At 43.9% G+C, this 27,340-nt stretch overlaps 1 protein-coding gene across 1 annotated transcript in view; it reads left to right on the top strand.

Moving 5' to 3' along the window:
* The window catches only part of SEZ6 (seizure related 6 homolog), an 874,081-nt gene that overhangs the window by 575,743 nt on the left and 270,998 nt on the right, over positions 1-27,340 (top strand). The window lies entirely within an intron of this gene.

Raw genomic sequence — 27,340 nt, 5'->3', positions numbered from 1 at the left:
ATGGCCTTGAATGTCAATGCTTCTGGATTGGAGTTGTGTGTTGAGGTAAAATGTTGGGAGACAGCGTGGCTCTCCACTTTATTCCTGATATTCCTCACGTGTTCCTGTATCCTCAACTTTAACGGCCTCTTGGTCTTCCCGATGTACTGTTTACCACAGTCACACTCCAGGAGGTATATGACAGATTGAGTGTTACAATTCATGTATTCCTTAATCCTGTATTCCTTTTTCTTCTCCATGTCCGTGAAGGTTTTCCTGTTGGGGTGTAGATATCTACACACATTGCATCGCCCGCACTTATAGGAACCCATGCATTTGTGCCAGGTGTGATCTCTTTCTTGATCATTCTTCAGCATGCTTGGGGCTAAAATGTCCTTCAGGTTTCGTGATTTTTTAAATACTATCTCAGGGTGAGGAGGGAGGATTTCCTTAAGGATGGGATCCATGAGCAGTATTCGCCAGTGATTCCTACAAGATTCTCGGATGGATTTTTCATGCCGGTTGAAGGTAGTTATGAAGGCCATAGAGTCTTTCTTTTTCTCTCTTGTTTTATATTCCAGCAATTTGGGTCTTTCAACCATGTTAGTTCTGGTGATGGCTTCTTTTAAGATTGTGTCCGGGTATTCTTTTTGTTTGAATCTGTTCGTGTACAGTTCCAGCTGTGCCTGACAGTCCTCTGGTTTACTGCAATTTCTTTTAATTCTACTGAATTGGGAAAAAGGGATGTTATTCTTCCAACTCCTCAGATGATTGCTCTTGTAATGGAGATAACTGTTAGTATCCACGTGTTTAATGTAGTTTATTGTGGTAATTGTTCCATTTTCCCCTATGAGAATCAAATCCAGAAACTCGATGTGTTCTTTGTTCACATTGGATGTAAAAACAAGATTCATTTCGTTGGTACAGATATATTTAAAAAATTGGTTAAAATGTTCCATGTCACCATCCCAGATTATTAAAATATCGTCAATATATCTCCGGTAAAAAATTAAATGACTTTTAAAATCCTGATGATCATATATAAAAGCTTTTTCCCAACATCCCATAAAAAGATTTGCAAAACTGGGCGCAAAGGTAGTACCCATCGCAGTGCCGCACTGTTGTAGATAAAACTGATCCAGGAATTTAGAATAATTGTGTTGAAGAATAAAACGCATGATGTGGCAAATAAAATTTTTATGATCAGTTGTTAGTGTGTCATCTTTATCCAAGAATTCTTTACAAGCTGTTACTCCCTTCTCATGTTCAATACATGTGTATAATGATTGTACATCTATTGTAACCCACATGTATGAATCCTTCCACTCTATATTCTTCAGAAGGCTCAATACCGATGTGGTATCTTTGAGATATGATGGGAGATTCTTTACATAAGAATCTAGATGACTTATTTTGGGGTATTGAAAGACTTCTTACAAAAGAGGTCAAAACATGGTGGGATATTAAAGGCCTTGAGCATTATATATCAATGGATAGAGTACCGAGGGGCCTTAGACTACTCAAACAACCCACATTTGGCAACCAGGAGGGAACATTTATGGAAAAATGGGACAAAATATTACACACCTGTTCTATAAACTTAATGAAACTCCTCATCGATGAAAAGAAACAATCCCTCTCATCCTTAGAGACTAACATTAAATTGAAGGAGAGAGAACTTGAACCTTTCAAAGACAAGGAGGACTACAAAATTAATGAATCAGTATTGAACAAGAAAATGGAGCATATTGAGGCAGAGGTGATTAAAGGAAAAGAAAAAAAGTTCTTAAGGGACAAGAACGATTATGAACAAGGGAGAGTAAAGAATTGGAGTAGGTTCAACTCTAACAGACAGTTGGACCAAAGGACGGACAGAGGCAGTTGGAAAACCGTCACTTCAAGGACTAACGCCATACAGAACAACAACAGAAACACCCCCACTAGCAGTCTGAAAACATCCAACAGATTTTCCATCTTACAGAGACATGGCTCAAGTAGCGACCAGGATTTTTTATCCCAAAGAACAGGCACAAGACCGAAGCACAGCATAAGAAATACTATGAGAGAAGACATACATCATGCATCGCCCCTCAAAAGAAGGTACACAGAAGAAGAGGATCCCGAGGAGGCAGGAGGGAGGGAATACAAAAAAAGACTAGTCTAACAATTACTCTGAGCGAAAAGGGTATATTCAACCTTTCCCAACATGTTCTAACAGAACCAGAAATATCCCTACTAGTCAAAGGACTATCATTTGCACCAACAGCAGGCCCAAACAAATTTGACACATTCATAGATCTGAACAAGTATGTCAGGAAATTAACGCTGAAAAGACACTTCCTAAAAAAAGAGGATGCAGTCATAGCAAATTATGAGAGCCGCTCCAAATCAGGCCTGAAACCAACCTCCAAGTTCTATCCCTTAGAGTCTAAGGGTAGCAATATTAGTATGTTTTACGAATTGGTGAAAAAGGACCTCTGTGATATGGACCAGGGTAAAATCAAAGAGAAGAATCTTAACAACAGAGAAAGTGAGGCCCTGAAAAATCTACAGAAGAATAAAGGGATAATTATAAATCAAGCTGATAAAGGGAGGGGGGGGGGCTGGTCATCATGGATCGGATAAAATACGTTGCAGAGGCAGAAAGACTGTTATCAGATGAAGAGTCATATAAAAAGCTTACTAAAGATCCGAAGGATGATTACATTGAAGAATTGAGGATACTTTTATTGCATGGCTTAAGAACAGGAATTATCACTAAGGAAGAGTACCAATTCTTAATGAGATCAGACCCCACCACCCCCATATTTTACTTTTTACCTAAAATTCATAAGAGCTTGGACAACCCGCCAGGAAGACCGATTGTGGCGGGTATAGACTCACTTACCTCTAATTTGTCTGAATACGCTGATGTCTTTTTAAAACCTTATGTAAAGAATCTCCCATCATATCTCAAAGATACCACATCGGTATTGAGCCTTCTGAAGGATATAGAGTGGAAGGATTCATACATGTGGGTTACAATAGATGTACAATCATTATACACATGTATTGAACATGAGAAGGGAGTAACAGCTTGTAAAGAATTCTTGGATAAAGATGACACACTAACAACTGATCATAAAATTTTTATTTGCGACATCATGCATTTTATTCTTCAACACAATTATTTTAAATTCCTGGATCAGTTTTATCTACAACAGTGCGGCACTGCGATGGGTACTATCTTTGCGCCCAGTTTTGCAAATCTTTTTATGGGATGTTGGAAAAAAGCTTTTATATATGATCATCAGGATTTTAAAAGTCATTTAATTTTTTACCGGAGATATATTGACGATATTTTAATAATCTGGGATGGTGACATTGAACATTTTAACCAATTTTTCAATATATCTGTACCAACGAAATGAATCTTGTTTTTACATCCAATGTGAACAAAGAACACATCGAGTTTCTGGATTTGATTCTCATAGGGGAAAATGGAACAATTACCACAAAAAACTACATTAAACACGTGGATACTAACAGTTATCTCCATTACAAGAGCAATCATCTGCGGAGTTGGAAGAATAACATCCCTTTTTCCCAATTCAGTAGAATTAAAAGAAATTGCAGTAAACCAGGACTGTCAGGCACAGCTGGAACTGTACACGAACAGATTCAAACAAAAAGAATATCCGGACACAATCTTAAAAGAAGCCATCACCAGAACTAACATGGTTGAAAGACCCAAATTGCTGGAATATAAAACAAGAGAGAAAAAGAAAGACTCTGCGGCCTTCATAACTACCTTCAACCGGCATGAAAAATCCATCCGAGAATCTTGTAGGAATCACTGGCGAATACTGCTCATGGATCCCATCCTTAAGGAAATCCTCCCTCCTCACCCTGAGATAGTATTTAAAAAATCACGAAACCTGAAGGACATTTTAGCCCCAAGCATGCTGAAGAATAATCAAGAAAGAGATCACACCTGGCCCAAATTCATGGGTTCCTATAAGTGCGGGCGATGCAATGTGTGTAGATATCTACACCCCAACAGGAAAACCTTCACGGACATGGAGAAGAAAAAGGAATACAGGATTAAGGAATACATGAATTGTAACACTCAATCTGTCATATACCGCCTGGAGTGTGACTGTGGTAAACAGTACATCGGGAAGACCAAGAGGCTGTTAAAGTTGAGGATACAGGAACACGTGAGGAATATCAGGAATAAAGTGGAGAGCCACGCTGTCTCCCAACATTTTACCTCAACACACAACTCCAATCCAGAAGCATTGACATTCAAGGCCATAGAACTGGTGAAATTGGGAGAAAGAGGAGATCTCGCTAACAAACTATCACGCAGAGAGATGTTCTGGATATTTCAACTACAGACATTACAGCCAAAAGGATTCAATGACAACTATGAGATCGCCCCTTTTTTGTAAAACACGGTACTAATATTTTTGTTCAATATTCCCAGTTCCATCTGCTGTCCTTGTATTCCCTTCCAGATTGCAGTATCTTAAAAGTTAGGACCCACCCACCATGCTATAACTGCTATAAATAGACTTGTAGGTCCATTGTACCCTTACCCCTTGAAGAAGTCTCATCAGATGAAACGCGTTGGGAACCTTCACCTACCTCATTTAAGATAAGAAAAAATCTTTATATCGGTTTTTATTGTAGCTTTTATACAACTCATTAAAGTGCTTTTAGTTCAGTTGTGCTTTTATTATTGTTCCATTTTTTTAGATGTTTCTTTTATGTATAACTGTACGTGAATAAATACCTTTTAATTAAATAGAATTGGCAATTATATACTCATTATACTGACACCGTGGTCGCTATATATCCTTCATCCTCCCTTTTTTCATATATATATATATATATATATATATATAAAACAATGCGCGGTCTGAGACCGGATGTATGTATCAGAATACTCGTACAATATATTTTGGTAGAGGTACGCTGTCTTAAAATGACATGTAGAATACTTAAGTGTCTGTAGAATCACAGCGCTGACAAATCAAGTGAATTTACAGAGGAGACCTTGCCCTGCAGTCCCGGTGACCAGTCACAGCTACTATGATATGATGGCACCCAAAGTCTCAGTCAGGGAGTGAGGGAGATTGTGAGGCAGCTCCATGGTGGTAACACCAGCAGTAGATGGCACCCGGAGCTGGAGGAGGGGCTACAGGTCAAGCGCCTTATCCCCTATGCTGGTCCTCACCACCGGGTACTATGGAGCTTTATTAAAAATGGATAATGTATTATCCAACCTGTGCTCCATGCCCTGGTGGATATAGTGGGGTCCATGCTCGGTCACAGTGTCCAGGCCAGTGTCGCGGTCCATCTTCATAGACCGCGACCGGAACACTAATGGCGGGTCCCGCCTGGGGGACCCTCTTACCTAATCCCGTAGAAGCAGCCACGCGATCCAGGAGAGCGTCAGCGGTGGTGTGCCTAGGAACCGGAGTGCCTCCGCCGCAAGTACCCGGGAACAGAGCCAGCGGGAGTATGTGACGCTGCTGGGGAGGTGATGGAGCCGCAGAACAGTATGTCACACTGACATATGACGTGCTGCAGCCCTTGAAGTCTTCTAAAAAGCTTTTTCAGGGCTGTCTAGCGCAGCCCCCCCTGTTAAGTGACCTGCTTCATGCAGACACCAACTCTAAAACTGAGTTCACAGTGCCTGGAGGCAGGGTTATATAGAGGAGGCCCCACAATGCATCCTGGGACAGTCTAAAGCTTTAAATTGTTGGTACCTCTGGATCGCTATATATCCTTCATCCATCCATATCCTTCATCCATCTCTACACCCCGATGTATTCCCTTTGGAACACAGTGTACTCCGCTGTAGAAATATACTTGTAGGTTAATTGGCTCCCAACAAAAGAAATTAACTCTAGCATGAATGTGTGTGTACATGTGGTAGGGAATATAGATTGTAAGCACCGTTGGGGCAGGGTCTGATGTGAATGACCAAATATTCTCTCTGTAAAGCGCTGTGGAATATGTGTGCGCTATACAAATAACTGTTAATAAATAAATAATACAGTGGGGACAGGGCCCCAAAAACGCGATTGCGCTGCCACATTCTCTGCACCGCCCACTGTGTCGCAAGATGCCCCTCCAGCCGTGCTGAACTGGCTGCCCCCTCCCAGAGGGACAGTCAGAAAGTCAGCAACTCTGTTGTAATTGTGTGTGTGTATGCTAAATATATCACTTCCCTTTTTCAGGGATGGATGTACACTTTTTCTTTACAGGGCAGATGTATAAAACCTTTAAAAGAGATAAAGTGGAGAAGTTGCCCATAGTAGTAACCAATCAGCTTCTTGTGCCTAGAACTTGCTTTGACTTATTCCAAGTACAACCAGTTTATGGTAGAAGATTCACAGAACACTGTGACTAATCTATAAGTGTTTGTTAGTAATTTTAGCAATGACCTTTGTGCTTATTAACATAGGGGGTCATTCCGAGTTGTTCGCTCGTTATTTTTTTCTCGCAACGGAGCGATTAGTCGCTACTGCGCATGCGCAATGTCCGCAGTGCGACTGCGCCAAGTAAATTTGCTATGCAGTTAGGAATTTTACTCACGGCATTACGAGGTTTTTTCTTCGTTCTGGTGATCGTAATGTGATTGACAGGAAGTGGGTGTTTCTGGGCGGAAACTGGCCGTTTTATGGGTGTGTGCGAAAAAACGCTACCGTTTCAGGGAAAAACGCGGGAGTGTCTGGAGAAACGGAGGAGTGTCTGGCCGAACGCTGGGTGTGTTTGTGACGTCAAACCAGGAACGACAAGCACTGAACTGATCGCAGATGCCGAGTAAGTCTGGAGCTACTCAGAAACTGCTAAGAAGTGTCTATTCGCAATTCTGCTAATCTTTCGTTCGCAATTTTGATAAGCTAAGATTCACTCCCAGTAGGCGGCGGCTTAGCGTGTGCAAAGCTGCTAAAAGCAGCTTGCGAGCGAACAACTCGGAATGACCCCCATAGTTTTACCCATCACCATCTTCACATGCAGGCTCTATTCATCCATAATCCCACCTCTGTATTACACAGGACAGGACTATGGGGTCATTCCAAGTTGATCGCTAGCTGCAGTTGTTCGCTGCGTAGCGATCAGTGAAAAAAAGGCTAATCTGCGCATGCGTATGCACTGCAATGCACACGCGCGTCGTACGGGTACAAATTCCATTGTGGTTTTGCACTGGTTCTAGTGACAATTCCAATCACACAGCCGGCCGCAAGGAGATTGACATAAAGAGGGCATCTCTGGGTGTCAACTGACCGTTTTTAGGGAGTGCTTAGAAAAATGCAGGCGTGGCAGAAAAAACGCAGATGTGGCTGGGCTTTCGCTGGGCGGGTGTGTGATGTCAAAAGCCGTCCCTCCATCGTTGGAATCAACGCACAAGAAGAGTAACTACAGGGCTGGTCTTGTTTTTCACAAAAAGATTTTGCAGGCGCTCTGCTGCACAAGCATTCGCACTTCTGCAAAGCGAAACTACACTCCCCAGTGGGCGGCGACAATGCGTTTGCACGGCTGCTAAAAACTGCTAGCGAGCGATCAACTCGGAATGATCCCCTATGGGCCTAATTCAGAGTTGATCACAGCAGCAAATTTGTTAGCAATTGGGCAAAACCATGGGCCTAATTCAGACCTGATCGCTAGGCTGCGTTTTCGTACAGCCTGCAATCAGGTCTAAACTGCGCATGCGCAGGCACCGCAATGGGTACAAAGTGGATCGCTGCTCTGCGATGGGTTTGTGCGAAGAATCCATTTGGATTGACAGGAAGAAGCCGCTTGTGGGTGTCAGCTGACCGTTTTCTGGGAGTGTTTTGAAAAACGCAGTCGTGTCCAATTGTTTGCAGGGCGGGTGTCTGACGTCAATTCCAGTCCTGAACAGGCTGAAGTGATCGAGGGGCTGAGTAAGTCCTGGGCTACTCAGAAACTGCACAAAATCTGTTTGTACAACTATGCTACACATGCGTTTGCACACTTGCACAGAGAAAATACACTCCCCTATGGGCGGCGACTATGCGAACGCAGGACTGCAGGAAAACCCTAGCGAGCGAACAGGTCTGAATTAGGCCCCACGTGCACTGCAGGAGGAGCAGATATAACGTGCAGAGAGAGTTAGATTTGGGTGGAGTGTGTTCAAACTGAAATCTAAATTGCAGTGTAAAAATAAAGCAGCCAATATTTACCCTGCACAGAAACAAAATAACCCACCCAAATCTAACTCTCTCTGCACATGTTATATCTGCCACACCTGCAGTGCACATGCGGGGTAATTCAGACTTAATCGTAGATGTGCTAAATTTAGCACATCTACGATCACTTTCACAGACATGTGGGGGGACGGCCAGCACAGGGCTAGTCCGCCCCGCATGTCTGGCTCTGCCCCCTCCGCACAGTTACAAAAGCATTGCATGATGGTGATGCTTTTGTACATGAAGAGTAGCTCCCTACCAGCGCAGCTCCTGTGCGCTGGCATGGAGCTACCCGTTTCTCTCCGGGTCGCAGCGGCTGCGTGTGACGTCACACAGCCACCGTGGACCGCCCCAAGACCTCCCCCCCCCCGCGCACGGTCCGGGCATGCCTGCGTTGCCAGGACCGCGCCCTCAAAACAATGGCCCAACGCCGCCAGCCCGCCCCCTTCCATCCAGTGAACGCCTCTGCCTGTCAATCAGACAAATTTGCTGCTGCAATCAACTCTGAATTACCCCCTATGTGGATGAGAAGAATGAAGTTGCTGTTGTTCTACTAGTAGAGTGAAAGTCAGAATCTTTATGACAGTAAACAAAAATAGATTTCTATTCTGTATATACTGTAGCATCATTTATGACTATTTCTGTAAATGGTGAAAAAAAGAAAAAAAAATATTCCGATAAAACAGATATAGAAATAATACTGTGATAGGCAAAGGAAAATAAGATTGAGAGAAACGTGTGACAGATACCGAATTACAGGATGAACAACCCATACAATGTAGACTGACAGGCAGATCGAAACACAGATAAAATAGAAAACTGCCTAATGTACAGAGATAAAACTGCAGACCTAAAGCAGTGTGACAGAGAACTGAAGACAGATGAAAGACAATGGATCACTATGTATGATTTATTTCTTTTCTATTTTATGTTATAAAAAACATGGGAAATGTTATCTCACAGTTGGTAAATTCCTCCAATAATAAAATCAATCCATTGCACTGTTACGTAAATTAAAATAGTATAATTTTAACAACAAAAAAAACAATTAATGGCATGACTTGTCCCAGCTGAGGGTTTTTGTAGTGTTGTATTGAAGGCAAGAAACTCTTATTGTGTTAGGATCAAGGGAGTAAAAACAACAGTTACAGAAGTCCTCTGTCTGATCAGCCATCTCCTATATAATAGCCCAGATCTGTCACTCTGTGCCTGTGTGTCTAACGCTGGGCGTGGCTAGGAGCTCTAATTGGGTTAGCAGCAGGTCTATCACACCCAGTCCACAGCTGATTGGGCGAGGCCCTCCCACACAGGTTACGTCCAATGGGAGGCTCTGCCCTTTGGCTGCTGGGTGTTCCCAGAGCAGGATTAACAATGAGGAGCTGCAGCTCCAGGTCCACACCCCAAAATAGGCCCACTGCATCTGCAGCAACATACCCTCCATCAATTTACACATAAACATTGCTACAAATGCGAAAAGGGGGCATGGTCACGGGTAAAGTGACGTGGCCACGCCCCTTTTCCTATACTTTCAATGGACATTTGGAGACTCAAATATCGGTACAGACCATAAAAAAGGTAATGTACCTGCCAAAAAGGTACAGCTGGAGGGTATGCTACTGCATCTGCAGCATACTTACCTACTTTACATTTCTCCTCTCCGTGCTTCACCCGGAGAGGAGACGCTGCAGAAGAGGTAGGAGGGCTGGGCTGTGACATCATCAAGCCCCGCCCCACATTGTGAAAAGCCGCAATTTGTGGGTCCGCGGGAAGGGGGTGGGGCTAAAATTACCCGATTTGCGTCATTTTAACCCCTTCCCCACCCCACGGACGCGCGAATATGGGAGATTATCTCCATCTTGCCCATATCACTAGGATGCAAGCAGGATGCGGGAAACCTGCCTACTCTTCCGGGGGTGCGGGGGGCTATCCCAAAAAATGAAAGCCTCCCACAGCTTCCGGGAGAGTAGGCAGGTATGATCTGCAGCAAGTCTCTGCGCTGAATCTGATGGGGAAAAACAAAATACTTTTACTGCAGCGTCCTATGTCCTGCTGACAGTCTATCTGCCCCCTCCAGCATCAACAATCCCCACTCCCTAGCCGCGGCGCAGGTGGAATAAAAGCTGCTGCGGCCACCGGCATAGATGTGTATGATAGCGACGCAGCGGAAGGCTTTCATAGCCCTCCCTGCGCCGCATACTCTCTGAGCCCTGGAGCCTCATCTGCACGTGACGTCACAGGAGTTCCTCCCCGCCACAGCCGTGCCCAGATCCCCAGAGACCCTGATTCCGCAACACAGCACCTGGCCTGCCGGCCTGGAAGCCCCGAGATGGCTAATGTAATGGATAGAGTGGAGGGTAATGTCTGGACGCTGAATCTTTTCACCTTTTACACTGATTCAGTCAGTCAGTCAGTTCTGCCAGCCAGTCACTATTGTTAGCGCCGGTGTCCCAACGTGCCGCATTACAGGGAAGTAGACGCATTGAATAGACTACAGCTCCCAGCAGCCCTTAGCATTCCAGCCCTTAGGGCTGCTGGGAGCTGTAGTTTATTGAGTGCATCTTCTTCCCTGTAATGCGGCGCTTTGGGACAACAGTGACTGGCTGCTTGGCTGCTGTGCGAGTCTCCGGGAGAGCCACTGCCAAAGTGAGGACAGCAGTTTAGCGGCTTCCAGGAGGAGAAGCAGGAGAAGCATTATAATAAAAATAGAAGCACTCCATATAATAAAAATATTGCACGCCACAAGGGTGTGAGAGGGTTAAGGGGGCGTAGTCCCTTATGACGGTGTGAAGAGCGCCCGTAGGGCGCGATGAATCACCTACTAGAGTACCGTATATACTCGAGTATAAGCCGACTTTTTCAGCACTTTTTTTTGTGCTGAAAAAGCCACCTCGGCTTATACTCGAGTCAGTGCAGGCAGAGGCAGAGCAGTGTGAAGGAGGGACATGGAGCGCACAGCGCGCGGCGCTCCTGTGTCCCTCCTGCATCTCCGGCGGCAGCAGCGGCGGTTCTATTACAGGAAATACCCGTTCGTGACCTCTGATCACGAACCGGCACTTCCTATAATAGACCCGCCGCGGCCGCCGAAGATGCAGGAGGGACACAGGAGAGCCGCGCACGCTGTGTGCTTCGTGTCCCTCCAGAAGACAGCGCGGGATCGACGGAGGGGTAAGTAACAGCACTGTGGGGCATACCTGGCACTTGGGGAGGGAACGTATCTGGCAGCACTGTGGGGGCATATCTGGCAGCACTGTGGGGGCATATCTGGCAGCACTGTGGGGGCATAACTGGCAGCACTGTGGGGGCATAACTGGCAGCACTGTGGGGGCATATCTGGCAGCACTGTGGGGGCATATCTGGCAGCACTGTGGGGGCATAACTGGCAGCACTGTGGGGGCATATCTGGCAGCACTGTGGGGGCATATCTGGCAGCACTGTGGGGGCATATCTGGCAGCACTGTGGGGGCATATCTGGCAGCACTGTGGGGGCATATCTGGCAGCACTGTGGGGGCATATCTGGCAGCACTGTGGGGGCATATCTGGCAGCACTGTGGGGGCATAACTGGCAGCACTGTGGGGGCATATCTGGCAGCACTGTGGGGGCATATCTGGCAGCACTGTGGGGGCATATCTGGCACTATGAGGGCATATCTGGCACTGAGGGCTGTGTACGGCTAGAGCTGCATTTCCCACCCTAGGCTTATACTCGAGTCAATAAGTTTTCCCAGGTTTTTGTGGTAGAATTAGGTGCCTCGGCTTATATTCGGGTCGACTTATACTCGAGTATATACGGTATATTTATTATTGTCATGCTGCTATCAGTGTAATTAATGATGAATATCACTGCTTATCGCATTGAGTTATCAAAGTTGAACAACTGGTAGAACAGGTGGGAAACCACCTCTCCAGCCTTTTGTGTTTTCCTACTGCAGTCAGTGTAGCGATGACTCTAAAGGTGCATACACACAGTGAGATATTGACTATCTCCGATTTTGACTTTGCGATTTCCCCTGAACTCCCCAGAGGCCAGAACTACCGATATTGACTATCTTTACTTGCAATTTTGACTATACTATGTACTAGATTGCACACTATATAGTCAAAATTGCCTTGCCTGCACAGTCTATTTTTTCTTGTGATACTGATCCCGCATCGGTATAGCAAGCTGTGTACACACGGTGTGATTTGCACTAAATTTCCTTACGATTTTGACTATATAGTCAAAAGCGTACGGTTACCTTGCACCATATGTATGCACCTTGGAACTCTCCTTCTGCATTTCTTCTCTTTGGTGGTCATTCCGAGTTGTTCGCTCGGTAATTTTCCGCTAATTGCGCATGCGCAATGTTCGCACTGCGACTGCGCCAAGTAAATTTACTAAGAAGTTTGGTATTTTACTCATGGCATTACGAGGTTTTTTCTTCGTTCTGGTGATCGTAATGTGATTGACAGGAAGTGGGTGTTTCTGGGCGGAAACTGCCCATTTTATGGGAGTGTGTGAAAAAACGCTGCCGTTTCTGGGAAAAACGCGGGAGTGGCTGAAGAAACGGGAGAGTGTCTGGGCGAACGCTGGGTGTGTTTGTGACGTCAAACCAGGAACGAAACTGACTGAACTGATCGCAGTGGCAGAGTAAGTCTCGAGCTACTCAGAAACTGCAAAGAAATTTCTAATCGCAATTTAGAGAATCTTTCGTTTGCAATTTTGCTAAGCTAAGATTCACTCCCAGTAGGCGGCGGCTTAGCGTGTGCAATGCTGCTAAAAGCAGCTTGCGAGCGAACAACTCGGAATGAGGGCCTTTGTTTTTACTCTATCCTGCTCATCTGTGAGCCGAATGTCCAGCGCCTGATACAGAGCTTCACGCATTCTGCATGCAATGCTAATGTTCCCGTGGTTGAACATTTTCTTGCAAGAGCATGGTAATTGTCTTAAAAGTTTTATGGTGCATTAAGTACACAGAGTGCATGCAAGAAGGCGCTGTTGAAATCAAGTCAGACAGTATCAGAATGTTGTGAAACAGTGATGGGCGTTATTAGGCGTTCCTGGGTGATGGGTCAGGGGTGGTTAGAAACTAACGCAAAAATGGTCCACTCAGTGGACATGCTATAGGAGTGTTGCAGGCATGTCAATGCAAGTGGCAGCATTCACAGATGCAGAGTTGCAGACATCAGTGGCTATGGACAGACATAAAACTGTACCTGCCATAGGCCTGGTGAGATTTTCAATGGTGTGGCTGATGGTGGCGTATAAGGACGCAACAATCGGTATTACAGCTTGCACGGGTGTCTGAGTCCTTGCACATTCGGCCGCATGGATGTACACAAGGGGAGGAGTTTGTAGCGGCATTTGCATAAACTCACAGACGGGCGACCACCAATATACACCACTGCATGTGCTTCTGTGTGAACTCCCAATCAGGCCCTACATGTTCTTACATTATATTAGTGCCATTGTAATCCAGAAACCACTGACAAATCATGTCCACCTAAAATATAACATCAAGGCCGAAATATAATGGGGAAAATGGGTTTGGTTTGTTTGGTCTACATTCATCATATTATAACATATTGTATGATTAGTATGTTGACAAAAACTCCCGCATCATAACCCAAACCCTCCACTCCCAAAGTTTATCCATAATCCTCTAATGTTGGCATCACTCAGAATGTTGACATTCCACATGTTGACATTATGAATATATTGACATATTCCATGTTACATTTCAACAATGTCGACATGAACCATTGACAATATGGTGTCTACATTATTATTGTCAACATTGTGACTGCATCCCAGGGTAAATGTAGATACAAAAAAAGCCCATAGATGTACAATCACCACAACTCACCTTATCCCAGCAATGACTGTTGCTCTATTATGGTGCCTGCTCTTACGGGCCAACAGAGGGGAGGAGTGAGCTACAGTAGAGATGGCCATGGAAAGACAATAGTTGCTAGTCAACAGTAGTGTTATTCCAATGCTAGTTTTTCCATTCAGTGGTGGCATTCTGATATTCTCCGCCATCGAATAGTGTGAAAGCGATTTTCTAGCGATACTTTACTTTTCTTTTCCCTGCTCTGAGAAGGTTGCCCATCTGTTACGCTGCTTAGATGTTTATTGGAAGCTTTTCGTGTCCCAGGCCCTCCCAGACTACCACTAGGCAACATGGCTGAATTGCTCTGATTGGTTCATACTCTGTGAGACAGTAACATAGTAACATAGTTAATGAGGTTGAAAAGAGGCAAAAATGCCTATCGGGTTCAACCTGTATTCTGTATTAAGCTGTACAGGTTATAATGCACCTGCTGAAGTAATGGTTTTGTGCCAATTGACAAATATATTTCGTACCACTCCCAGATACTGTCTTAATGTCCATATATTAAATGTTATAGCCTTGGATACTTTTTTCAGATAGAAAACTGTCCAGTCTGTTTTTAAATGCATTTACAGAGTTCGCTATTATTACCTTCTCCGGCAGGGAGTTCCAAATCCTTATTGCTCTTACGGTGAAGAACCCTTTCCTACGTATTGTACGGGATTTTCTCTCCTCTAGCCTCAGTGAGTGCCCACGTGTCCTATACAGAGTTCTGTTAATAAATGAATCCCCTGCTAACTACTTGTAATGACCCTTTACATATTTAACGATACTAATAATGTCTCCTCTTAGTCGCCTCTTTTCTAGTGTATACATATTTAACCTACTAATACCCCTTTCACCTCCAAAAAGACTCAGAAAGCGCTGACAGAATTTATTTTAAAATATATTTTTATTTTTATTTAACTGTTTTTACTCACTATAATAAAATATATACTCATAAGATAGCTCCCTGTGGACCAATTACACTGACAATTGTCAAGAAAAAAACAATAATAAACAGTATACAATTATTCTCTAGCTCAATGCATCCTTTACCTTCACATATCACACAAAAAACTGTTGTTCATAAAAAACCAGCATGCTATTAATATACTTTTAATATAGCAAGATATTTCCTAGCCAAGCTGACTGACTTGTGGCCTGCATATATTTATAGCCTAATTGCAACCAGTCCTTTAATACGAATAGTCCGTGCTTGGAAGATCTTTTACTAAAGATCCTTTCTTACCAAGTTAATACTTAGTCTGAGGTTTGTTTTGCAGTTTGCCAAGCAGAGAAAGGGTTAATGGTAATTTACCAAGCATAGAAAGATTAATATGCAGATTGGCTTAGAACAGTTCCTGTATAAGCTTCTATCGTAGGCAGATGTTATTTAGGTATGCAGATAGAGATAGTTTTTATGCAGAGTTTAAAATGTGCAATTACAGTTAAGCATGGCCATGATAATTTAAAACAGGTGATTTACCACATCCTCACTGTGGGTGGTGTATTTCCATTCTCTCCCGGCTCTGGTGCTTCAAACCTGTAATGCGAGCCTTATCCGGAGGTATGTCCAGTCCCAGTCATGTGAGGTAATGCAGCAGCTCTTGCCAGTGTGGTCCCACCGAGCGGTCAGATTGAGACGCGTTTCTCCGCCTTACAGCAGCTCTGTAGTTAAACGGCTTCTTCAGTCAATATCCGTACGGCTCTGCCCAGCTGTTTTTATTTTGAAAGAGCGGACATGCGCGCATGCACCCTCAGTTTGCGGTCCGTGCCTCTCTTTCAGAATGTAGTGTGCGACTGCGTGATGATCGTCATCTCATTCCTCCTGCCGCACAGTCTCAATTTCAGGAGATACATTGTTGGCCAATGCCGGATCCCACCCGGAAATTGGAAATGGGTCCTTCCTGGGTGGGATCCGGCATTGGACAATGCTGCTGGCTACCCCGACCCGGCAATGTGCCGTACAGGTTGCCATTGCAGCAGGGGATTGAGCCGGCAGCGGGGGTGGAGGCGGAGGTGGCGTTAGAAGATGAGCTCATTTCCGTGTCGCCTCTCCCTGCTGTAGTGAACAGGTCCCGGGTCGCATCGACGCAGGAGCCCGTTTATGCTGCCATTGATGCGGTATTCAACCCAGGAAAAACACTGCTTTATTCCTGGGTTGAATTGCCTGGTCAGGCGACCCGGGATTTCAGCGATGGCACTTTCACACTGCACGCTGACCCGTGTCGACCCGGGTCGATACCGGGTTATTTGTGCGGTGTGAAAGGGGTATTAGCCTTTCCTCGTATTTCAGTGTCCCTAACCCTTTAATTAGTTTAGTAGCTCGCCTTTGAACTCTTTCGAGTTCCCTGATATCTTTTTTATGATATGGTGCCCAAAATTGAACACAAAATTCCAGTTGCGAACGTACCAATGCTTTGTACAGCCGCAAAGTAGTCAATCATAGATTAATACAGAGGCAGCCCTGCCCTGCAGCAACTACAGGATATAGACTGAATAGTAAATATCTTATATGGTTTTTCGGATGGTATAGCAGGAGTTTGGAGCAGGTCGTTTTATAGGTTGGAGTCTCGCTCCTAACAACATGCTGAATCGCTCCAACCTGATTTGCAATCCATTTTGATGGTGCATACTACTGAACGGTTTGCAAATGATGTTACCAATCATTACATCGGATTATGGGATGATGGGAACCTTTCCACTATTTGAGGCAGAGCTTTTGATGTCCATTCCTAAACTGCAGCCAAAAGGATTAGGAAGAGAAAATTCTTCACTGCTTCATCCTTCTGGATTTGTAAGAGAAAACTCTTCACTGTAGATTCTCCTCTCTGGAGGGCATATAAATTACCATAACGTCATCCTGAGATTAAGTTATATTTTTAACACAAGCTACAAAATTTAGCTTTTTGCAGCTTGATAAATTATGACAGTTTGCTGTCACCCTGTATACACTATCTTCAGGGATTGTGAGAAGTTGATTTATATGAGTTAATACTGTACTTCATAAATATACAGAGGTGTTGAGAAAGCCCCCAGTATTCCTTTCCAGTAGGAACTTAATTCTCTTCTATATGGAGCACTTGGTGTAGATTGGGGGGGAGGGGTGATATCAAGGGAAGAAATATATTTTTGTCACCTTCACACCATATTACACCTCCCTTCAGTATTATAACTTTCCAAAATACACAGTGCTCTAGTCACTCCCCCTACGCACCCTATTATATAAGGTGTTTAGTCCCTCACCTCAAATCTGTCAGTTTGCTGAATTTTTTCTTCAGTCCTATCCTCTATCCCAGATACAAAGATACAGATCACATATCAAAGATACAAATCATTTCTTGAATATGATCAAGGACATTAAGTGGAAACATTCATTTTTATTTGTCACGTGCAATGTTCAAGCACTTTACTCTAACATTCCCAGTGCGCAAGGTATTAAAGCAGTTCAGAATAGATTAATTTAAGATGTTGGGCTCTCTGGGAATCAACAGAGGTTTATTTAGCAGTCTACTAAGTTTATTCTGTCACACAACTATTTTATTTTTAATCATGTTTTTTATATTCAGACCTTGGGGATGGCCGTGGGCACGAGATTGGTGCCAAGCTTTGAGAACATATACATGGTAGCCTTAGAGGATGTCCATATGTGGGGACATGAGTTTTGTGGAGGTCTCATGCTCTATGGACTTTTCATAGACAATCTATTTTTATTTGGGATGGGGATGAACACTAATTCTTTTTAGCACAACTTAATTTGAACACATTTAATTTATCGGCCACTTGCTCATTTCAGAGATATAGCGATCTTTCCTCGATGTTACTCTCACCATTGAGGGGGATAGCATTCATACAAAAAAATATATATGAAATAGATGGCTACCTATAATTTCAAAAGATTTGGATACCTATAAGTTCTTACACTTTAATAGTTCTCATTACAAACCATGGATATATGGGCAAGTCATAAGGGTTCATGGAATTGCTCTGATAATAAATCATTTGAATGCCACACTACAGTATGTCTTTGTTAGAAGTTTTTAAAGAGATGGATTATCCTGACTCCATCCTACTCCTGGTGTTGGGGGTGCTTCTTGCCAATAAAGTGAGGGAATAATCAGAATTATTTTCATATGAGGATTATTTATTTATTTATTTATTATCAGTTTCTTATATAGCGCAGCATATTCCATTGTGCTTTATAATTAGAACAACAGTAATAGAACAAAACTGGGCAAAAACAGACAGACATAGAGGTAGGAATCCAAAATTTATATCAACATTGAATATTTGTTCTGGCAAAATAAAAAATATTATTAAAAATAATTTCCCTTTTATTATTTCAGATAATATATTAAGGAACAACATTCCACATGTTCCCTCTATCACTTAGAAAAACTGACACTTTGAGGGACATACAGTATTAACACCTAGCTTTTTTAGGTAACCCAGAAATTCAGGAAGTATGAAGGATAATCCAGGTATTGCTCAACAAATACCCGGGAGACCTAAAGGCTACTATAAGTAGGGTAGGACTTATATTTCCAATAAAACCACCTCTTTTACAGTATGTCTTCTACGACTAGTGAATCTTTCCCCATTAAAAGCTTGATAAACTGTAATTCCTGCAATGTGATATATCTGCTTGAGTGTACATGTAGGATTCAATATATAGGTAGGACTAGAAGACCACTACTTTGCAGATTCCTTGAGCACAGGAGGAACATTTTGAAAAAATATTTTTCTTCTACACATCATGCTAATACTTAGAACATAGGTTAGGATTCTGGTATAGAACATATCCCCCTCTTTATAGAGGGGGGGATAGATATCTGAACCTTTGTCTCAGGGAGAACTTCAGCAGACCAGATTCTATTGATCTAAATATATTTGAGTATTTTACTTACATAAATATGTAGGAGGTTTAACAAAGCTATTGCTTGCGGTAATTCCTTCTGGTGGTGATGACATAGGATACTATATAGTATGAAGACACCAGCAATAGAACGCTTTGCTTGTGGATAAATAAACCCACCAAGTGTCTACTATCCTGTCCTCTTATTTCACCCTAGAATGTATAACCTTCCCCATTCTTTAATGTGATGCTCTGCACCCAATCAGGAGAAAAGTTCCAGCAAAATGACAATCAGACAGCCAATACTTGCATTCATATTGTTTTCATACTATATAAAATTTTGCCTGGAACTTGGACATAGTAATGAAAAAAAGGGACATTTATAGTTTAAACAGGGCATTCCTAATAGTCCCTGATGGATTGCAAAAGTGTCAGTAAATACTAAACAAACCTAGTTGTAAGGCTTACCTCATGCATGCATGTTCTTCACTTATGATACATTTCTAAAGGCGAAAAGTGTGATAATTTAGCAAATTAGGCCACATTCAGAATCCGATAGTTGTCATGACAACAGTACATTTAAAGCATTGTTTTAGCTGTGTTACTTACTGCATGAGCTGTCATGAATCGCTGCAAGCAAACTGACAATCTGTTGAACAAGACATCTTTAATATAGCCCATTTAAATGTACTCAAACCCCACCAAAAGAAGCAGAAATACAATAGATAAAAATATATCAAAGAAATGATCTATCTTGTTTTTTTACATTATTTGGATCTTAGTATATGATCTATGTGGAGATCATTTTACTAGTCCATGAAAGATACCCCATGCTTCGTGTGTTGGGTAATACCTTTTGCGGGTATTTCCTGCAATGTAATGTTCATAAACATGCCCCTTAGTGAAAGAGTTCTACTCAACCAGAGTGGTATAATCAGAACAATCATTAACCAGTGCAGGATTCCAGACATCAGAGGTGCACCAATACAGATGGATACAGCCAGGGCCTGACTAATAGGGGTGCAGGGGGTGCTGTACTCTGGGACCCCCCACTGTCAGGGGAGGTCCCTGGCTGTAGCACACTGACAACACCAGCTCTTCCTCTTGTGCAGCAGCACAAGGAAGAACTTGGGCAGCCAGAATGCAAGCAGGATAGTGTGCGGTGCAGGCAGAGACACAGCAGTATCAGGTTTTATCAGCAGCAGATGGAACCTCCCGACCAGAGGAGAAGGGAAAGGGTTACCCTCCCCCTCCCATACACAGCAGGATAGATTAATGTATCTGGGTCTTGTGTGACCTGTTATCTGATGAGAGCATTTGGGACTGGAGAGAGAGACACTCAGAGAGTCCTCCTGAATCCTGTACCAGTGTGTAAGGATTACAGAGGCTGTGTACAGTATTTAAAGGTTGTTTAAGTTGTCTTTGTTCCACTGCAAGATAACTTTATAAAACAGTTGTCTCTCAGTTATGTAGAATTATAGCAAGCACCCAGGCATTATTGAACCAATTAGTTTAAATCATATATACACCCACATACTTGCTGACTTTCTGGCTGTCCAGCATAAGTGGGTGGTGTGGGGGCGTGGAAGTGGAATCATGGTCCTGGCCCCCTCTATGCAAAGTTTACTGGCCTTGTAAAGTGGGGGGGGGGGGACTACAATTGCATTATTGCCCTGCCCACTTTCACTTGCAAAGTGGGCCGATTAAGCGGGAGGGCGGTTCGCCAGCTCTGGAAACTTGCCTTCTTTTCCGGAGACATTACGAAGGAAAGTATGTATATACCATTGGTTTAAATGTAAGTGACATAATCTAAACACCTATACCCCCCCCCCCCCTACACACACACACACTCCACCCCAACCATGGGCACACAACTGCACTTGCACTTACACTATGCAGTGCCATAGTAGGGGCAGGCAGGATGACATGGGGAGTGCTGTGAATAAGGTTGCCCTGGATAAGTCTACATGAAGTTGGAGTCAATGATCTTGTACATACAGTAAGATCTACAAGTTTACATAAACAGTGGAGGCACTGTAATCTGGCTGTAAATACAGGTCTAAATATTACAGCTGCAGTGGAAATTCCCTGTAGCTATGCAAATAAGACTTAGAGACACTGGCATGCAGTGGAAAGATTCCAGAAACATCTTAAAAAGACTCAAGACATGAATCTGAACATATCATCAGAGTATTCCTTAAAATCACAGTGGGTATGGATATTTCTGAGGCTCGAATAATTGGTGCCGTGAGGGGTGGTAAAGTAGAATGGATGATGGTGCAGAGAGGGGTGGTAGTCTAGTGTAGAATGGATGGTGGTGCAGTGAGGGGTGGTAGTGTAGAATGGATGGTGGTGCAGTGGGGGAGGGGGGTGGTAGTGTAGAATGGATGATGGTCCAGTGATGGGTGCTAGTGTAGAATGGGTGATGGTGCAGTGAGGGGTGGTAAAGTGAGGTTCAATTAAAGACATAATATAATTCCCCAGTCAAACGGAAAGCTAACGTTAGTGCATTATAATCTACAGAGGTGGAATATGTTTCAGAAGTTTATGCTGGAGAAGTGAAATAGTTGAGCCAACTGTTAGAAGATGTCAGCGAGCCAAATGCTCAATTAACAGTTATACTGTATGTAAAAGCAGCAAAGGTGTGTCAATCTTTTTAATAGGGAGATCAAGAAGGAGGTCTTGGAACAAAGATGGAACTCAAAGGAATAGGGTTTGTTCATATGTTTATGGTGACAATTACTGTTCTGTATTTGTTAGTAGAGCTCCATATCTTCTTGTGACATTGTCAAGTGAATAATAAAGATAACCAATAAAATAAATAGCATGGAAACTATAAACCAACAGTTGACTAAAATCCGGTGCTACAGTAGAAGCAGTTTGTAATTTTAGCTGTTTAATTATAACATGTTCTTCAACTTCACTATGCCAGTATAAATGACCTGCTGCTAGTGTACAGATATTCTGATTGCTGCATATCTGGCTTTGTAATTATGCATATACCATTTGTATGCATGTGAACTTAGACTGTTACAACTATATTTATTGTACATTTTCCAAAGCATTGAAAAACACATATGGAGACAAATAATAAACAAATCAATATTTAAATTTTTTCAAATTTGTAAAACAAGTCACCCCGAAAGGTAAATAAATATAAAGGCAGGTACACACTACCCAATTGTGGTATGCCGGTGAAGGACGACTATATTGTTGAACAACATAGTGTTCAACGATATTGTGCGTACACACTGAACTTTATCGTTGAACAATAACACTCAGGCCTAATTCAAATCTGATGGCTAGGCGGCATCTTTAGCTGCCCTGCGATCAGATAGTCGCCGCCTACAGGGGGAGGGGAAATGCGCTGTGGAAGTGTGCGTACGCTTCTTTTGCAGAGCTGCACAAAAATCAATTTGTGCAGTCTCTGCGCAGCCCAGGACTTACTCTTTGCCTGCAATGGAATCCTGCTGATTGGGGCCGGAGCTGACGTCAGACACCGTCCCTTCAAACGCTTGGTCCCGCCTGCGTTTTTCCAGATACTCCTGGAAAACGGTCAGTTGCCACCCACAAACGGCCTCTTCCTGTCAATCTCCCTGCGAACGCCCGTGCATTCAGGGTTTTTCGCACCATCCCGTCGCTAGGCACCGATGCCTGTTGCTGGTGTGCGACGTGCTGGCGCAGTGCAGTTCTAATGCATGCGCAGTTCAGAAAATGCACAGCAGCGATCAGAGCTGAATTACCCCCTCAGTGACGTCACTACCGGCATTCCCGGACATGCAGCTCAGCCCGACATTGATGGGTTGAGCTGCATGCCAGCTCAATATTGGTGATCGCTGAATGGCGTGCGGGAGTGCGCATCGTTCACGGGTCACCAATATTGCCCCCATACACACTGGGCGAATTCAACCTAAAAATAAACGATAACCACATTTATGTCTTCATCATTTATTTTTTAGGCTGAAATCGCCCAGTGTGTACTCCCCTCAAGTCACACAGCAGTAACTGCCTCGGTTAAACTGAAATGTCTGTGAACTCAATTCTTATTTTAATAAACTTATACTGGACTTAGATATGCTTTTAATAAGAATAGTATCATTCTAGGGATGTACTGTAAGGTAATAGTAATGCTGTTGTGTTGCTCTTAAGTTGTAATATTTTCCTCTTCCATAGAATGCAGGAAAATGGCTGCTCGCAGCTGGCAGATCTGAGCACTGCAGTAATTTAATCCAGGAAAAATATATACATAGTAACGTATTAAAGCATATTTTAGTTGACTTTAGCTATCTGCGTTAGTTTGTGAAATGCATTCCAACTAGTGATAAGCGGGTTCGGTTCCTCGGAAACCGAACCCACCCGAACTTCACCCATTTTACACGGGTCCGAGGCATACTCGGATTCTCCCGTATGGCTCGGTTAACCCGAGCGCGCCCGAACGTCATCATCCCGCTGTCGGATTCTCGCGAGATTCGGATTCTATATAAGCAGCCTCGCGTCGCCGCCATTTTCACTTGTGCATTGGAAATGTTAGGGAGAGGACGTGGCTGGCGTCCTCTCCGTTTATTGTTGAACTTGATTGATTGTGCTTTATTGCTTAATTGTGGGGAGGACTGGGGAGCAGCTGTATAATATAGGAGGAGTACAGTGCAGAGTTTTGCTGATCAGTGACCACCAGTTTTATCCGTTCTCTGCCTGAAAAAAAACGCTCATCATCTGTGCTCAGTGTGCTGCATATATCTGTGCTCACACTGCTTAATTGTGGGGACTGGGGAGCAGCTGTATATATAGCAGGAGTACAGTGCAGGGTTTTGCTGACAGTGACCACCAGTATACGTTGTCTGCCTGAAAAACACTCCATATCTGTGCTCAGTGTGCTGCATATATCTGTGCTCACACTGCTTTATTGTGGGGACTGGGGACCAGCAGTATTATATAGGAGGAGTACAGTGCAGAGTTTTGCTGACAGTGACCACCAGTATACGTTGTCTACCTGAAAAACACTCCATATCTGTGCTCAGTGTGCTGCTTTATTGTGGGGACTGGGGACCACCAGTATAATATTATATAGGAGGAGGAGTACAGTGCAGAGTTTTGCTGACCAGTGACCACCAGTATACGTTGTCTACCTGAAAAACACTCCATATCTGTGCTGCATTGTAGACAGTATATAGTAAGAGTACAGTGCATAATTTTGCTGACCACCAGTATATAATATATAGGAGTACGGTACAGAAGGCCACTGCTGTACCTACCTCTGTGTCGTCAAGTATACTATCCATCCATACCTGTGGTGCATTTCAGTTTTGCACAGTTTGCTGACCACCAGTATATAATATATAGCAGTACGGTACAGTAGGCCACTGCTGTACCTACCTCTGTGTCGTAAAGTATACTATCCATCCATACATGTGGTGCATTTCATTTTTGCACAGTTTGCTGACCACCAGTATATAATATATAGCAGTACGGTACAGTAGGCCACTGCTGTACCTACCTCTGTGTCGTCAAGTATACTATCCATCCATACCTGTGGTGCATTTCAGTTTTGCACAGTTTGCTGACCACCAGTATATAATATACGGTACAGTAGGCCACTGCTATACCTACCTCTGTGTCGTCAAGTATACTATCCATCCATACCTGTGGTGCATTTCAGTTTTGCACAGTTTGCTGACCACCAGTATATAATATATAGCATTACGGTACAGTAGGCCACTGCTGTACCTACCTCTGTGTCGTAAAGTATACTATCCATCCATAACTGTGGTGCATTTCATTTTTGCACAGTTTGCTGACCACCAGTATATAATATATAGCATTACGGTACAGTAGGCCACTGCTGTACCTACCTCTGTGTCGTCAAGTATACTATCCATCCATACCTGTGGTGCATTTCATTTTTGCACAGTTTGCTGACCACCAGTATATAATATATAGCAGTACGGTACAGTAGGCCACTGCTGTACCTACCTCGGTGTCGTCAAGTATACTATCCATCCATACCTGTGGTGCATTTCAGTTGTGCGCAGCAATTATAGTAGTAGGCCATTGCTATTGATACTGGCATATAATTCCACACATTAAAAATGGAGAACAAAAATGTGGAGGTTAAAATAGGGAAAGATCAAGATCCACTTCCACCTCGTGCTGAAGCTGCTGCCACTAGTCATGGCCGAGACGATGAAATGCCATCAACGTCGTCTGCCAAGGCCGATGCCCAATATCATAATAGAGAGCATGTAAAATCCAAAACACAAAAGTTCAGTAAAATGACCCAAAAATCAAAATTGAAAGTGTCTGATGAGAAGCGTAAACTTGCCAATATGCCATTTACGACACGGAGTGGCAAGGAACGGCTGAGGCCCTGGCCTATGTTCATGGCTAGTGGTTCAGATTCACATGAGGATGGAAGCACTAATCCTCTTGCTAGAAAAATGAAAAGACTTAAGCTGGCAAAAGCACAGCAAACAACTGTGCGTTCTTCTAAATCACAAATCCCCAAGGAGAGTCCAATTGTGTCGGTTGCGATGCCTGACCTTCCCAACACTGGACGGGAAGAACTTGCGCCTTCCACCATTTGCACTACCCCTGCAAGTGCTGGAAGGAGCACCCGCAGTCCAGTTCCTGATAGTCAAATTGAAGATGTCACTGTTGAAGTACACCAGGATGAGGATATGGGTGTTGCTGGCGCTGGGGAGGAAATTGACAAGGAGGATTCTGATGGTGAGGTGGTTTGTTTAAGTCAGGCACCCGGGGAGACACCTGTTGTCCGTGGGATGAATATGGCCATTGACATGCCTGGTCAAAATACAAAAAAAATCAGCTCTTCGGTGTGGAATTATTTCAACACAAATGCGGACAACAGGTGCCAAGCCGTGTGTTGCCTTTGTCAAGCTGTAATAAGTAGGGGTAAGGATGTTAACCACCTAGGAACATCCTCCCTTATACGTCACCTGGACCGCATTCATCAGAAGTCAGTGACAAGTTCAAAAACTTTGGGTGACAGCGGAAGGAGTCCACTGACCACTAAATCCCTTCCTCTTGTAACCAAGCTCCTGCAAACCACACCACCAACTCCCTCGGTGTCAATTTCCTCCTTACCCAGGAAAGCCAATAGTCCTGCAGGCCATGTCACTGTCAAGTCTGACGAGTCCTCTCCTGCCTGGGATTCCTCCAATGCATCCTTGAGTGTAACGCCTACTGCTGCTGGCGCTGCTGTTGTTGCTACTGGGAGTCGATCGTCATCCCAGAGGGGAAGTCGGAAGACCACTTGTACTACTTCCAGTAAGCAATTGACTGTCCAACAGTCCTTTGCGAGGAAGATGAAATATCACAGCAGTCATCCTGCGGCAAAGCAGATAACTCAGGCCTTGGCAGCCTGGGCGGTGAGAAACGTGGTTCCGGTATCCACCGTTAATTCAGAGGCAACTAGAGACTTGATTGAGGTACTGTGTCCCCGGTACCAAATACCATCTAGGTTCCATTTCTCTAGGCAGGCGATACCGAAAATGTACACAAACCTCAGAAAAAGAGTCACCAGTGTCCTAAAAAATGCAGTTGTACCCAATGTCCACTTAACCACGGACATGTGGACAAGTGGAGCAGGGCAGACTCAGGACTATATGACTGTGATAGCCCACTGGGTAGATGTATTGCCTCCCGCAGCAAGAACAGCAGCGGCGGCACCAGTAGCAGCATCTCGCAAACGCCAACTCGTTCCTAGGCAGGCTACGCTTTGTATCACCGCTTTCCAGAAGAGGCACACAGCTGACAACCTCTTACGGAAACTGAGGAAGATCATCGCAGAATGGCTTACCCCAATTGGACTCTCCTGGGGATTTGTGACATCAGACAACGCCAGCAATATTGTGCGTGCATTACATCTGGGCAAATTCCAGCACGTCCCATGTTTTGCACATACATTGAATTTGGTGGTGCAGAATTATTTAAAAAAACGACAGGGGCGTGCAAGAGATGCTGTCGGTGGCCCGAAGAATTGCGGGCCACTTTCGGCATTCAGCCACCGCGTGCCGAAGACTGGAGCACCACCAAACATTCCTGAACCTGCCCTGCCATCATCTTAAGCAAGAGGTGGTAACGAGGTGGAATTCAACCCTCTATATGCTTCAGAGGATGGAGGAGCAGCAAAAGGCCATTCAAGCCTATACATCTGCCCACGATACAGGCAAAGGAGGGGGAATGCACCTGACTCAAGCGCAGTGGAGAATGATTTCAACGTTGTGCAAGGTTCTGCAACCCTTTGAACTTGCCACACGTGAAGTCAGTTCAGACACTGCCAGCCTGAGTCAGGTCATTCCCCTCATCAGGCTTTTGCAGAAGAAGCTGGAGACATTGAAGGAGAAGCTAAAACAGAGCGATTCCGCTAGGCATGTGGGACTTGTGGATGGAGCCCTTAATTCGCTTAACCAGGATTCACGGGTGGTCAATC

Source organism: Pseudophryne corroboree, chromosome 2 (assembly GCF_028390025.1).
Source record: "Pseudophryne corroboree isolate aPseCor3 chromosome 2, aPseCor3.hap2, whole genome shotgun sequence".
Lineage (NCBI taxonomy): Eukaryota > Metazoa > Chordata > Amphibia > Anura > Myobatrachidae > Pseudophryne > Pseudophryne corroboree.
The sequence above is the reverse complement of the archived record's forward strand: the minus strand, read 5'-3'. Positions and strand labels throughout refer to the sequence as shown.